Source organism: Chlorocebus sabaeus, chromosome 11 (genome assembly GCF_047675955.1).
Source record: "Chlorocebus sabaeus isolate Y175 chromosome 11, mChlSab1.0.hap1, whole genome shotgun sequence".
Classification (NCBI taxonomy): Eukaryota; Metazoa; Chordata; class Mammalia; order Primates; family Cercopithecidae; genus Chlorocebus; species Chlorocebus sabaeus.
Genome location: NC_132914.1, coordinates 79,154,492 through 79,167,728, shown reverse-complemented (window position 1 = coordinate 79,167,728; position 13,237 = coordinate 79,154,492). Strand labels below are relative to the sequence as shown.

The 13,237-nt window shown below is 34.6% G+C and overlaps 1 long non-coding RNA gene across 1 annotated transcript in view; it reads right to left on the bottom strand.

Moving 5' to 3' along the window:
- Positions 1 to 11,048, bottom strand: part of LOC119623858 (uncharacterized) — a 37,287-nt gene extending 26,239 nt beyond the window's left edge. The window contains exons 1-2 of the long non-coding RNA XR_005239920.2: positions 10,608 to 11,048; positions 10,283 to 10,515 (exon numbers count right to left, since the gene is read on the bottom strand). This is a non-coding gene — a long non-coding RNA (uncharacterized lncRNA). The remainder of the gene's footprint in view (positions 1 to 10,282; positions 10,516 to 10,607) is intronic.
- Between the last annotated feature and the right edge of the window lie 2,189 nt (positions 11,049 to 13,237).

Genomic DNA, 13,237 nt, shown 5'->3' with positions numbered 1-13,237 from the left:
CTAGCAAGACTATTAAAGAAGAAAAGAGAGAAGAATCAAATTGATGCAATAAAAAATGATAAAGGGGATATCACCACCGACCCCACAGAAATACAAACCACCATCAGAGAATACTATAAACACCTCTATGCAAATAAACTGGAAAATCTAGAAGAAATGGATAATTTCGTGGACACTTACACTCTTCCAAGACTAAACCAGGAAGAAGTTGAATCCCTGAATAGACCAATAGCAGGCTCTGAAATTGAGGCAATAATTAATAGCCTACCAACCAAAAAAAGTCCAGGACCAGATGGATTCACAGCTGAATTCTACCAGAGGTACAAAGAGGAGCTGGTACCATTCCTTCTGAAACTATTCCAAACAATAGAAAAAGAGGGAATCCTCCCTAACTCATTTTATGAGGCCAACATCATCCTGATACCAAAGCCTGGCAGAGACACAACAAAAAAATAGAATTTTAGACCAATATCCCTGATGAACATCGATGCAAAAATCCTCAATAAAATACTGGCAAACCGGATTCAGCAACACATCAAAAAGCTTATCCACCATGATCAAGTGGGCTTCATCCCTGGGATGCAAGGCTGGTTCAACATTCGCAAATCAATAAACATAATCCAGCATATAAACAGAACCAAAGACAAGAACCACATCATTATCTCAATAGATGCAGAAAAGGCTTTTGACAAAATTCAACAGCCCTTCATGCTAAAAACGCTCAATAAATTCGGTATTGACGGAACGTACCTCAAAATAATAAGAGCTATTTATGACAAACCCACAGCCAATATCATACTGAATGGGCAAAAACTGGAAAAATTCCCTTTGAAAACTGGCACAAGACAGGGATGCCCTCTCTCACCACTCCTATTCAACATAGTGTTGGAAGTTCTGGCTAGGGCAATCAGGCAAGAGAAAGAAATCAAGGGGATTCAGTTAGGAAAAGAAGAAGTCAAATTGTCCCTGTTTGCAGATGACATGATTGTATATTTAGAAAACCCCATTGTCTCAGCCCAAAATCTCCTTAAGCTGGTAAGCAACTTCAGCAAAGTCTCAGGATACAAAATTAATGTGCAAAAATCACAAGCATTCCTATACACCAGTAACAGACAAACAGAGATCCAAATCATGAATGAACTTCCATTCACAATTGCTTCAAAGAGAATAAAATACCTAGGAATCCAACTTACAAGGGATGTAAAGGACCTCTTCAAGGAGAACTACAAACCACTGCTCAGTGAAATAAAAGAGGACACAAACAAATGGAAGAACATACCATGCTCATGGATAGGAAGAATCAATATCGTGAAAATGGCCATACTGCCCAAGGTAATTTATAGATTCAATGCCATCCCCATCAAGCTACCAATGAGTTTCTTCACAGAATTGGAAAAAACTGCTTTAAAGTTCATATGGAACCAAAAAAGACCCCGCATCTCCAAGACAATCCTAAGTCAAAAGAACAAAGCTGGAGGTATGTACCTTTTTTTTCCTTTTTGTTTTTGAGACAGGTTCTCACTCTGTCACACAGGCTGGAGCACTGTGGCGTAATCATAGCTCTCTGCAATCTCAAACTCCTGGGCTCAAGTGATCCTCCCACCTTAGCTCCTGAGTAGCTGGGACTACAGGCACACACCAATGTGCCTGGCTAATTTTTTACTTTTTTGTAGAAATGAGGGTCTTACTTTGTTGCTCAGGCTGGTCTCTAAATCCTGGGCCCAAAGTGATACTCTTACCTCAGTCTGCCAGAGTACTAGGATTACAGGTGTGAGCCACTCTGCCTGGCTATGCCATATCTAAAATTAAAGTTGAAAATGTTTAAAAACGACAAAATAGTTCATGCCAAGTATAAAGGGCTAAATAAGCTTCCTCAAAGTCAACTTCAACTCACCCTCTTAAATTGTATCTGGAAGTGTTAATTAGAAATTTCCGAATGTAGCTTCACATATCCGAGCCTTAATGGGCCATCTCACTCACAAAGGAGAAGTAGGTATTATTAGTAAAAAACAAAAGGAAAGGAATAATCCATCTTTTGTAGTTGTGATAATGAAAAAAACACCATGACATCATTTTAAGTCCCAAAGCTTAGACACTGGTAGGTCTGATACAAACAAAATGGCAGAGTAGCCAGAAGCTTACCAGAGACAATCAGAGAAAAAGACAGCAAATAAAAGCCCGTCTATGATGTAGACAATTCTAGAGGAGGCCTGTGCCTGTGTAATAGGCAGAAACATGAAATCTACATGTGGGGGTATATTTAAAAACACCTCCCAAGACTCACACAAATCAACATGTCTGAAGCTTCACTGGCAAATGGGCTTACACACAACCTCTGACTGAACATTGACAGAATAATAAGCTATTCTGACCCAGAGGTGACTCCTAACCAGTATTCTAAATAATATCATAGTCATTCCTGGCATTCTCAAAAAACATCACGCCTGTAATCTCAGCACTTTGGGAGGCCGAGACGGGTGGATCACAAGGTCAGGAGATCGAGACCATCCTGACTAACACGGTGAAATCCCGTCTCTACTAAAAATACAAAAAAAAAAAAAAAAATTAGCCGGGCGTGGTGGCGAGCGCCTGTAGTCCCAGCTACGCGGGAGGCTGAGGCAGGAGAATGGCGGGAACCCGGGAAGCGGAGCTTGCAGTGAGCCGAGATCGCGCCACTGCACTCCAGCCCGGGCGACAGAGCGAGACTCCACCTCCAAAAAAAAGAAAAGAGAGAGAAAAAGAAAAAACATATGCGTGCCCAAGACTGCACACTCTCAGGAGTGACCAGAGAGAGACCCTCTAAGCTATTGTTCCTGGTTGAATATGCAGAGACATGTAAAATTCCTGAACTGTGCTAGCAGTTTCCAAACCACAAACACACACTAAAGGTAAAGAGTAAAACTCTAACTGGCCAAAGAGATTTACATGTAATATTTGACAAATTAGTAGCTATACTGACCAGGGTGGCCAGGCTTAAAGAAAAAACAAGGGGGAATATGTGAGCAATGACATCAGAATCTTCTCCCTGTAAGCGAAATATACGGCATAGAATTATTTCAGTCAAGCAACTAAGCAAATTTTAAAAGATCAAATAAGCAATACAACCCCAGGAATTATCAGTATCCAGGATTGGTAAAATAGATTATGTGAAATGTTCAGTTTTCAACAATATAATGGGACATACCAAGAAATAGGAAAGTGTGACTTATAAATAAGGAAAAAAATGGCTATGGAATATGTCTTTAAAGTGACCCTGATAGTGGAGTTAGTGGACAGAAACTTCAAAGCAGCAATTACAAATACTTTCAAAGAACAGAAAGAAATCAAGCTTAAATAACTAAAGGAAGGTATGATGACAATATATTATCAAGTATAGAATACCAATAAGGACACAGATATTATTTAAAAAATAACCAAATTAAAATTCTATAGTTTAAAAGTAAAATAACTAAAATGAAAAAATAATTAGAAGAGTAGAAATGAGCTAGCAGAAGAAAAGAATAGTGAACTTGAAGACAGATCAATAGAGATCAGGCAATCTGAAACAGAATAAAGAATAAATAAAAATTAACAGAGTCTCAGAGAAATGTAGAACACCATTAAACACACCAACATACATTTCATGGGACTAACAATGGAGAAGAAAGCAAGGGATAAAACAAATAAGCGAAGAAATAAAAGTTGAAGACTTATTAAATTTGATGAAAAATATTCACATAAAGAACCTCAGCAAATTCCAAATACAATAAGTACAAAGAGAAAAACAGCCAGACATATCACAGTCAAAATGCTAACAGACAAAGAGAAAATCTTGAAAGGTGCAAGAGTAAAAGGAATCATCACATCAAGCTGACAGCTCATCGGAAAGAAGGGGCCAGAAGGTAGTGGGATGACATATTCAAAAAGCTAAAAGTAAAAACAGTGAAAAATAAATTTATATCTAGCAAGACTATCTTTCAAAAATGAGGGTAAGATAAGACATTCCCAAGGTAACAAAAATTGAGAGAATTTGTTGCCAGTAAACTGCCTTAAAATAAATAGTAAAAGAATTTCTTCAGGTTGAAAGCAAGTGACAATAGACAGTAGTTCAAAGCTATGAGAAAAACAAAGAGTGCCCATAAAGGTAATTATGTAGCTAATTGAAAAATAGAGCATAATTGCATGCTCTTGTCTTTTCTTCTTTTGACTGATTCAAAAAGCAATTGCATAATACAACACTCTGGCATGTAACACAAAGATATGTCATGTATTTGACAATCACCTTTCAAGGAACTGGGTGAGAACGAAGTTATGTTGGACTAAGGAAATGATACCAAGTGTTATCTCAGACCACTAGACAGAATAAAAAGAAACAGAAAGGGTAAATAAGAATGTTAATATAACAGGCTCTATACATATATATTTGCTTCTATTTCTTTAGTTCTTTAAAAAGTTAAGATTATATAAAGTAATAATTATAAAAATGTATTGTTCAGTTTGTAAACTTTATAGAAGTAATATGTATGACAGTAATAGGACAAAATGTAGGGAGGAAATGTAGCTGTATAGGAATAAAGTTTTGGTATTTTATGGGTATTAAATCAGTATAAATTTAAATTAGGCTTTCATAAGTTAAGACATACATTGTAAGTCCTAGAAGAACCACCAATAAATATTTCAAAATACGATTTAAAATTTACTAAAAATTAAACTGTTACATTAAACATAAGCTACTTAGTATAAAAAACACAAATAGATACAGAAAAAAAGACATGTGACACATAGAAAACAAAAGGCAAAATGGCAGATAAAATTCTAAACATATCAATAATATTAAATGCACATGGGTTATACAATCTCACCAAAAATAAGGACTTTTGAATTGGATTTTAAAGACTGTGATCCAATAATACTTTGTCTGGAAGAGACATAAATAGTTTGAAAGTAATAGGATGGAAGAAGATATACCACACAACTATAAATAAAAGAAAAGCAGGAGTAGCTATTTCATGCTTTTAAAAATATCAAAAACCTGACAAAATTTTACCTGGACTAACCAAGAATAAAAAACTAAGAGAAGTCTGAAATTACTAAAATCAAGAATGAAAAGAGAATGTTACTATTTATTGTATTGAAATAAAAAGATTATAAGGGAATATAATTACAAACAACTATAAACCAACAAGATGAGTTGCATGAAAAGAATTAATTTCTTGGAAGACACAAAGTACTGACTCTTACTCTAGTATAAATAGAAATTCCAGATAGATCTATAATAAGCAAAAGATTGAATTGATCATTTTAAAACTTCCTGAAAGAAAAGCCAAGTACCATATGTTTTCACTGGTGAAATCTATCAAACATTCAAAGAAAAACTACTATAAATACTTCACAAATTCTTTTAATAAATAGAAGAGCTGGAAACAGTTTCCAACTCATCCTATGAGGGCAATAGTACCCTGATAGTAAAACTAGAAGAAAAAAGCTATGACTTAATATTGCTTATGAATATATTTGCAAAATTACTCATCAAAATACTAGCAAACCAAATCCAATAACATATTAAAAGGATTATACACCACGAACAAGTAGGATTTATCCTAGGAACACAAGGTTGATTTAACATCCAAAAATTAATTATGGAATAGGCCATTTTGACAGAATAAAAGAAAAAAATATTATACAGTCATTTCGAAAACATGTGATGTACTACAACTACATTTCATGATAAAAATACTCATTTATACCTAGTAAAGACCATCTATAAAAAATCAATAGTTAACCTCATACTTAATAGTGAAAGAATGGATATTTTCACCCTAATATCAAGAACCAGACACAGATGTTCGACTTCATCACCTTAATTTAACATTGTGTTGGAGTTTCCGGCCCAGGCAACTAGGTAAGAAGAGGGAATAAAAGACATCTAAATTGGAAAGAAGGAATTAAAACTATCTCTATTTCCAGATCACATTATTTTGTATACAGAAAATCCTAAGGATTACACTAAAAACCTGTGAAAGCTGAAAAATAAAAGATCAATTTCTAAAAATCAATTATTTCTATAGGTTAGCAATGAAAATTATGCATTTGAAATTAAAACATTTCCAACCAAAATGGCATGAAAAAGAACAAAATATTTAAGTATAACAAAAAGGTTTATAAGATGTGTACACTAGAAAATACAAAACGTTGCTTAAAGATATTTAAAAAACCCTTAAATAAATAGAAAGACATCTCATGTTCATGGATTGAAAGACTAATACTGTTAAGATGCCCATTACTTCCTAAATTGGTGGAAATATTCAATGCAATCCCTGTCAGAATTCTTGCTGGCTTTTTTGAAGAAATTGACAAATTGAAGTTAAAATTCATGAGGAAATGCAAGGGACCCAGAATAGTCAAACGATCTTGGCTCATATTTCCTGATTTCAACCCTTACTGCATAGCTACAGTAATCAAGACAGTGTGGTACTGGCATAATTACAAACATATGGTCAATTTATTTTTGACAAATGTACCAAGAAAATTAAATAGTGAAAAAATAGTCATTTCAACAAACACTGCTGGGGAAACTGAATGACCATATTCAAAGGAAAAAAGTTGGAACCTTACCTCAAATCATATGCAAAACAAAAAACAAATAACAACAAAGAAATAAACAAACAAAAACATAAAAACTCAGAATGGATCATAGACTTAAACATAAGGGATTAAGCTATAAATTCCTGCCAAAAATGTAGGAGTAAATCCTAATGATCATAGGTTAGGAAACTTTCGTAGTTAACACATTGAAAACATAAGTAGGAAAAAAACAAATTAAATTAAACTGTATTATTTAAAAACTTTATGCTTCAAATTATATCCTCGAGAAAAAAAAAACACAGAATGAGAGAACATATGTCTGATAAATAACTTATATCCAGATATTTAAATGAATCTTACCATTCAATAAAAAAGACAGTAACTCAATTTTAAAATGGTGAAAGGAATTGAATAGGTATTTCATCTGAGAAGATATACATGTGACCAATAAGTGTATGAAAAGTTGTTCTACATCATTAGTGAAAATCAAATCAAAACCACAATGAGATGCTATTTACACTTACTGGATGGCTATGATAAAAAAGATGACAACAGCAACTTTAGCAAAGATGTGGAGAAATTGGAACGCGTATATGCTGCTGGTGGGAATGTAAGATGGTGCAGTCACTTTGAAAAATAGTCTGGCAGTTTCTCAAAAGTTAAACATAGTGTTATCATATGACCCACAATTCCATTCCAATGTATATATCCAAATGAAATGAAAATCTATATCCATACAAAACCTTATTTATGATTATTCGTGACAATACTATTCATAGTGGCCCAAGAATGGAAACAACCCAAATGTCTATCAGCTGAAAAATGTGTCCATACAATCTGGCATATCCATACAATGGAATATTATTTAGCAATAAAAAGTATTAATTCATGCTATGGCACAATGACTCTTAAAAACATTATGCTAAGTTAAAGAATCTAGCCACAAAAGAACATATTTGTATTAAATGGCCAGAATAATGAAGTATATTAGTAAGTTGCTTAGGGTTGGTATAGAATAGGGAATGACTGTTAATGGGAACAAGGATTTTTTTGTTTTAGGGTGTTGAAATGTTCTAAAATTTAATTGTGCTGATGGCCATGCAACACAGTGAGTAGACTGAAAAACGTTAGATGGTATACTCTAAATGAATAGGTTGTATGGCATGTGAATTATTTTCAATAAAGTTGTTTGAAAACAAAAACAACAAAAACAAATGATTCACAAGATCTGGGATTTTCAAAAGCTGAGCAAGACGATGTATTGAGGAGCATATGACAAAAGTTGGTACATCTTAGGCTGCTGGGGTCGCAAGTTACAGAAAAAGAAAAAAAACACAAACAAACAGAGCAAGTTTACCTTAGAAATATGCTGAAGGTGATTCTCCAGTTCAAATAAATGAGAGGACTAGGGGAATTCTTTTCTGTGCCACAGATTTCAAAAATTTCTAAGCTTACCCTTATTAAATGACTGAATTAAAGCATAGGACTAAAATGCTTGCTCACAAGGAAGTGTGAAAGCACAGAGCTCAAAAAATAAATGGAATTAAGAGGGATTAAATTAAATTTAGAGGTGAGATAGGGAGGGAGTAAAACAGCATATGGTGACTGGAGCTGCTACCAGTGTAAATTTCTAGACTTTGCAAGAAGGCAGCAGTAGCTCAAATGGCAGCATGAGAAGACAGTTTGAGTAGGTGGATTCCCTCTAAAATGACAGGTGCTTATTCAAAAATATTAACCCCATAATGAGAACTTTCACTCACTTCTGTTTCACGTGAGTGTTTATGCACTGAAATTGACTGCCTGACAGCTCATTATGGCTAAAATAAACATTTACCCCATTTCCTCTTCCTTCAGATACTATTGAGTTTCTGCTATGGTCTATGGCAGTGGTTAACTCTGGCTGGACATTAAAATATCCTGGGCTGAGATGTCCCTAAATAGATGAATGGATAAATAAACTGTGGTTCATCCAGACACTGGAATATTATTCAGTAATAAGAAGAAATGAGCTTTCAAGCCATGAAAAGACATGAAGAAAACTGAGATATATACTGCTAAGTGAAAGAAGTCAATCTGAAAAGGCTACATACAGAATGATTTCAACTAGGTAATTCATCTGGAAAAGGCAAAACTGTGAAGACAGAACAAAAGAAAACAGCAGTAGTTGAGAGCCAGGGGTTCCAGTGGAGGGAAAAAAGAATGAATTATTGGAGCATAGGGGAATTTAAGGCCAGTGAAACTATTTTGAATCATAAGTAATACTGGGTGTATGCCATCCATTTGTTAAGACCTATAGAATGTACAACACAGAGTGAATGTTAGTGTCAACCACAGACTTTAGTTAATAATTATTCATCAAAATTGTGTCATCAGTGTAGCAAAGGTACCACACTGGTGCAATATGGGAACTCCCTGTACTTTCCACTCAACCTCTGTAAACTTAGAACTGCTTTTATTGTGGTTACTAAAAAATAATAATAATAACCTTGGGAGATTTAAAAAATACATCTTTACACAGTCCTCATTCAAAGATGCTGATTTAACTATTATTGGGTAAGATATTAGTATTTTTTTAAAGTATACAAGACAATGATAGTATACATTTGGGAATGAGAACTACTGGTTAATGACAACACTAAGTATGTTATTATAATAAAATTTTATGAAGAAATGTCTAGGTATTGGGGTTTGGCTGGTTATCTAAATTTGTCAGAAATGGACCAGGGCTATGAAGCTATGATATATTTTATTAATTATTTGACTTTTTATGGCATGCTTTTTTATTTATTTATTTTTTTAATGAGATGGAGTCTCACTCTGTCACCCAGGCTGGAGTGCAGTGGCATAATCTCAGCTCACTGCAACCTCTGCCTCCTGGGTTCAAGTGATTTTCCTGCCTCAGCCATCCAAGTAGCTGGGATTACAGGTATGCACCCCCACGCCCAGCTAATTTTTGTATTTTTAGTAGAGACAAGGTTTCCCCATGTTGGCCAGACTGGTCTTGAACTCCTGATCTCAGGTGATCCACCTGCCTCAGTCTCCCAAAGTACTAGGATTATAGGCATTAGCCTCTGCACTCCACCAGAATATTTTGATTTTTTTTTAAATGAGATACGTGAGAGACTTTGGCTAAGTTCAACTTTATTAGTGCTATGGCATTCGTAGCTTTTACAATAGGTGAAACATACTATAGCTTCAAGTATCAAGACTTCTTGCAGAGATTAAGTGGAATAAGAAATTGAGAAGAACTTTAAATTTTTAGGCTTCAAATTATTTTACTTAAATAAAATATTGATATCTTAAATGTAAAATTTCTTTGAACATTTTAAAATATTTCTGTGAAACTCATAATGGAAGGGGATTCATATCAAATATGGAGTATATTTTAGCTGTTATTTTATCTTTGGTACATCACAAAGTTATTTAATCTTATTGCAGAAAATTTGATGAGATATAACGAAATATAGGTTGATATAATTTTAGCTGGGAAATAGTAAAGGATATATAATTTGGACTGAGCAAATCTTAGAGTTAGTTTTTTTGTGTGTGTTTTTTTTTGTTTTGTTTTTTTTTTTTGATGGGCTGTGGAGCTTTTTGTGGGATATACCTTATGAGTTAGAGGATCACAGATAATCCAGGGAGAACTCATTGATATTTTGACTGGAGCCTCTTGGGTATGGAAGCAAACTAGTCCTGACAAAAATGCTAACATGCTTACCCGAGAGGGACAATCATAACCCAAGATGACCCTACGTAAGATGTTAAAATCCAATAGGTAAGAGTGCAAAAAGCTTGAAGGATTCATGATGGCTACTTCTATCTCTATTAAGTCTTCCCTAGAGAGGATATTCTCATGACAGGCTGCAAAATAGAAACACTTGAGAAGTCTTCAAAAATCCTGATGTCCAGGTGACAAGTAGACTAGTTAAATAAGAATATCTTGGAGGAGACCTAGCATCAAAAAGAGAGGCAGCACTTATTCTTTCATGATTTGGAAGAACACACTGCTTATGTATAGATCACCTACTTCTTTCTTCTCTCACTTTGAAATTGGCCTGACTGCAGAGAGATGCATTATCTATCTTTGCATCTATGCTGTGATTATTACTGGGCTTGTGACTGGGTAGGTAAATCTGACAAATCTGGGGTGAATTATTAGCAGTTTGCCCTTCTCCAACTTAGCTTTTGTCCCCAATTAAAGTTGACAGCTTGATCTCTGTCATGCTTCCAAATATATCTCTCAGTTTGTTCCAAAATAAGGACCTAATTTACTAGCCCATTATGTCTGTGAAGCACTTATGAACCAGAGAAATTTCAAGGAACCCAGTTGCTCGAAATACATCTGGCTTCTAATAAGATTCTATTCTCCTGTTCTCTCTCACTCTTTCTTTGGGGCTGGAGGCTGCATGTTCAGCTTTATTCTCTTTTTCTCCAGATAAGTCTGTCTTTGAGTCCCTTGATGACTCATGGTGAATCTAGGTTTCTATGACACTGGTTCTAACAGCAGTTGAACAATACCTTATAACTCCAGGAACCAATGCCAACAAGTTGTATTCCTGAATCTCAAAATGTAAATTTCCAAGAGAAAATAAGATTATCTTATCTTGAAATATATGCTAACTTCTCTTCTCATCAACTGTGCTAGCTAGAAAGTCACAAGTTGCACAGAAGGCTGCCCACTCCTTCATCAGTCTAGGTCTGAGGATGTTTCCCAGAAAGGTGTTGGCTGGAAGGGCATCCCACAATATAGCTACTGAATCACCAGCTTTGTTCTGTTTTTATATTTATTCCAACTTTCCCGTGTAACTTTCAAAAAGTTCTTGAAAGCTTTTATCCCTTAATTGTAAAAATTATCAAAACTGCCATTGTGAGAATGAGACAATTAGATGCACAATTTAGAGAACTTTAGAAAAAGTTGGATTTACGATATTTTTAGGTAGTGCAAATGTATTTCTTAAACTGCAGTTTAAATAAGAGTTATTGTTTAAACTTCTGAAGTTGTTACTATTATTTAAGGATAAAATGATTATTGGAGATTATCTTACCTGGGGAAAGAGAATGATCACAATCATTTTACTTTTAATGTTTCTTTTTTAGGCATTAATTGTACCTCCACAACATTTTTTAAAAGAACTTCTTCAAAGTGTTTAAACCCTATTATTGAATGTTTAATTTTGCTTAAAAATAGTCTCAACTGAATTTTACCTCACTAGTGATCTACACAAATTGATTTTTGCTTTTCGAGAAAAGTGTTGAAATGTGACTTGTTAAGGAAATACTGTTTCATTTTTAAAAATACGTTCTCTTATACTTTTGTTGTTTAGATTCCTTTCATTTAGTTTTACTTTAATGTTGTAGGATATGAAATTTCCTAGGGAGACGAAAGTGTCCATTTTGATTTTCCCTGCTATTAACCAATTATTCACTGGAGGCAGCACTAGTTTTAAGTTGCAGTAGCATTAGTCAGACTTTTTAGAAGACCTGTATTTGATTCCATCTTTCTAACTAATGAATTGTATGACCTTGGCTTGGTGACAATATTTCTGAACTTCAGTTTTCTCATCTTTGAAAGAACAGAGTTAGAATATATTTTCTTTAATTCCCCTTCTAGTTCTGATGTATTATTCCATGAATGGCTCCGTAGAGCAGAACTCTTGGTTCATGGTTATTATGATAAACTATTACAAGGCTATAGAATTACATTTATAGATTTCTATGAAACACCATCAGAGGTTCACTACTTGTGCCCCAAGAACTTAACAGAGGATCCTAAAAGGTACCGATATTCCTTGATTTATTCATGTACCTTAGCATTTGCTCCTGATCCAAATGGGCAATCAGTTTTCCTGAGGCATTAAGGTGTCATGATGGTAAAGGCAGGGAGTGATGTGTACCGAGAAACAGAGAATATGTGATTTAAAACTTGTGTAAGTAGTAGGGTCTTTTCTGAGGAACCTGAAACATTTTATAAAATTTAGGAAATCCTTATGCATGAGGTTCATTCCAGGTTTTATTTCTTGATCTTGTTATCGCTTATACTTGCTCTGCATAATGGGGATACAACAGAAGAAGGGCCCACGAGACAGGGCTAGACTAAGCTGGTAGAATGTCATTCCCATTGTGTTCTATTGATCAAAGCAAGCCACAAGACCAAGCCTTGTAGGGAAATAGGCTCCATTTCTTGATGGGAGAATCTGCAAAGTGTTGCAATCATTTTTGAAATCTATCACATCCTCAGATTCTGATAAAATTGACAACTGATATATACTTTGCAGAGTTTCCATAAGCATTCAGTAAAATAGAGTGCTTGTTTCAGTACTTGGTATAGAATGTCCACTCAGTAGGTGAAAAGAAACCTCTTTATCAGCTACATAGTTATTATTAGAATATCATATCTGGGTTTTGGTCATCAGAATGACTAAATCTTGTTATGTCTACTCCTATCTTAAAAAAAAAGTGCATCCTTTATTTTCCACTTCTGCTACCACTGCCTCAATTGTGACCCTCCTCACTTCTTACCATGATTATTGAAATAGACTCCCAACTGGTCTCCTTCAGTAATAAACAATTGATTACCTGTCTCTATTGGGGAACTGTAAACTCCATGAGGGTAGGGACCCTGACTTTATTGCTTATTGCTGCATTTTCCTTTCCTGCACATTTCTTATAGTAA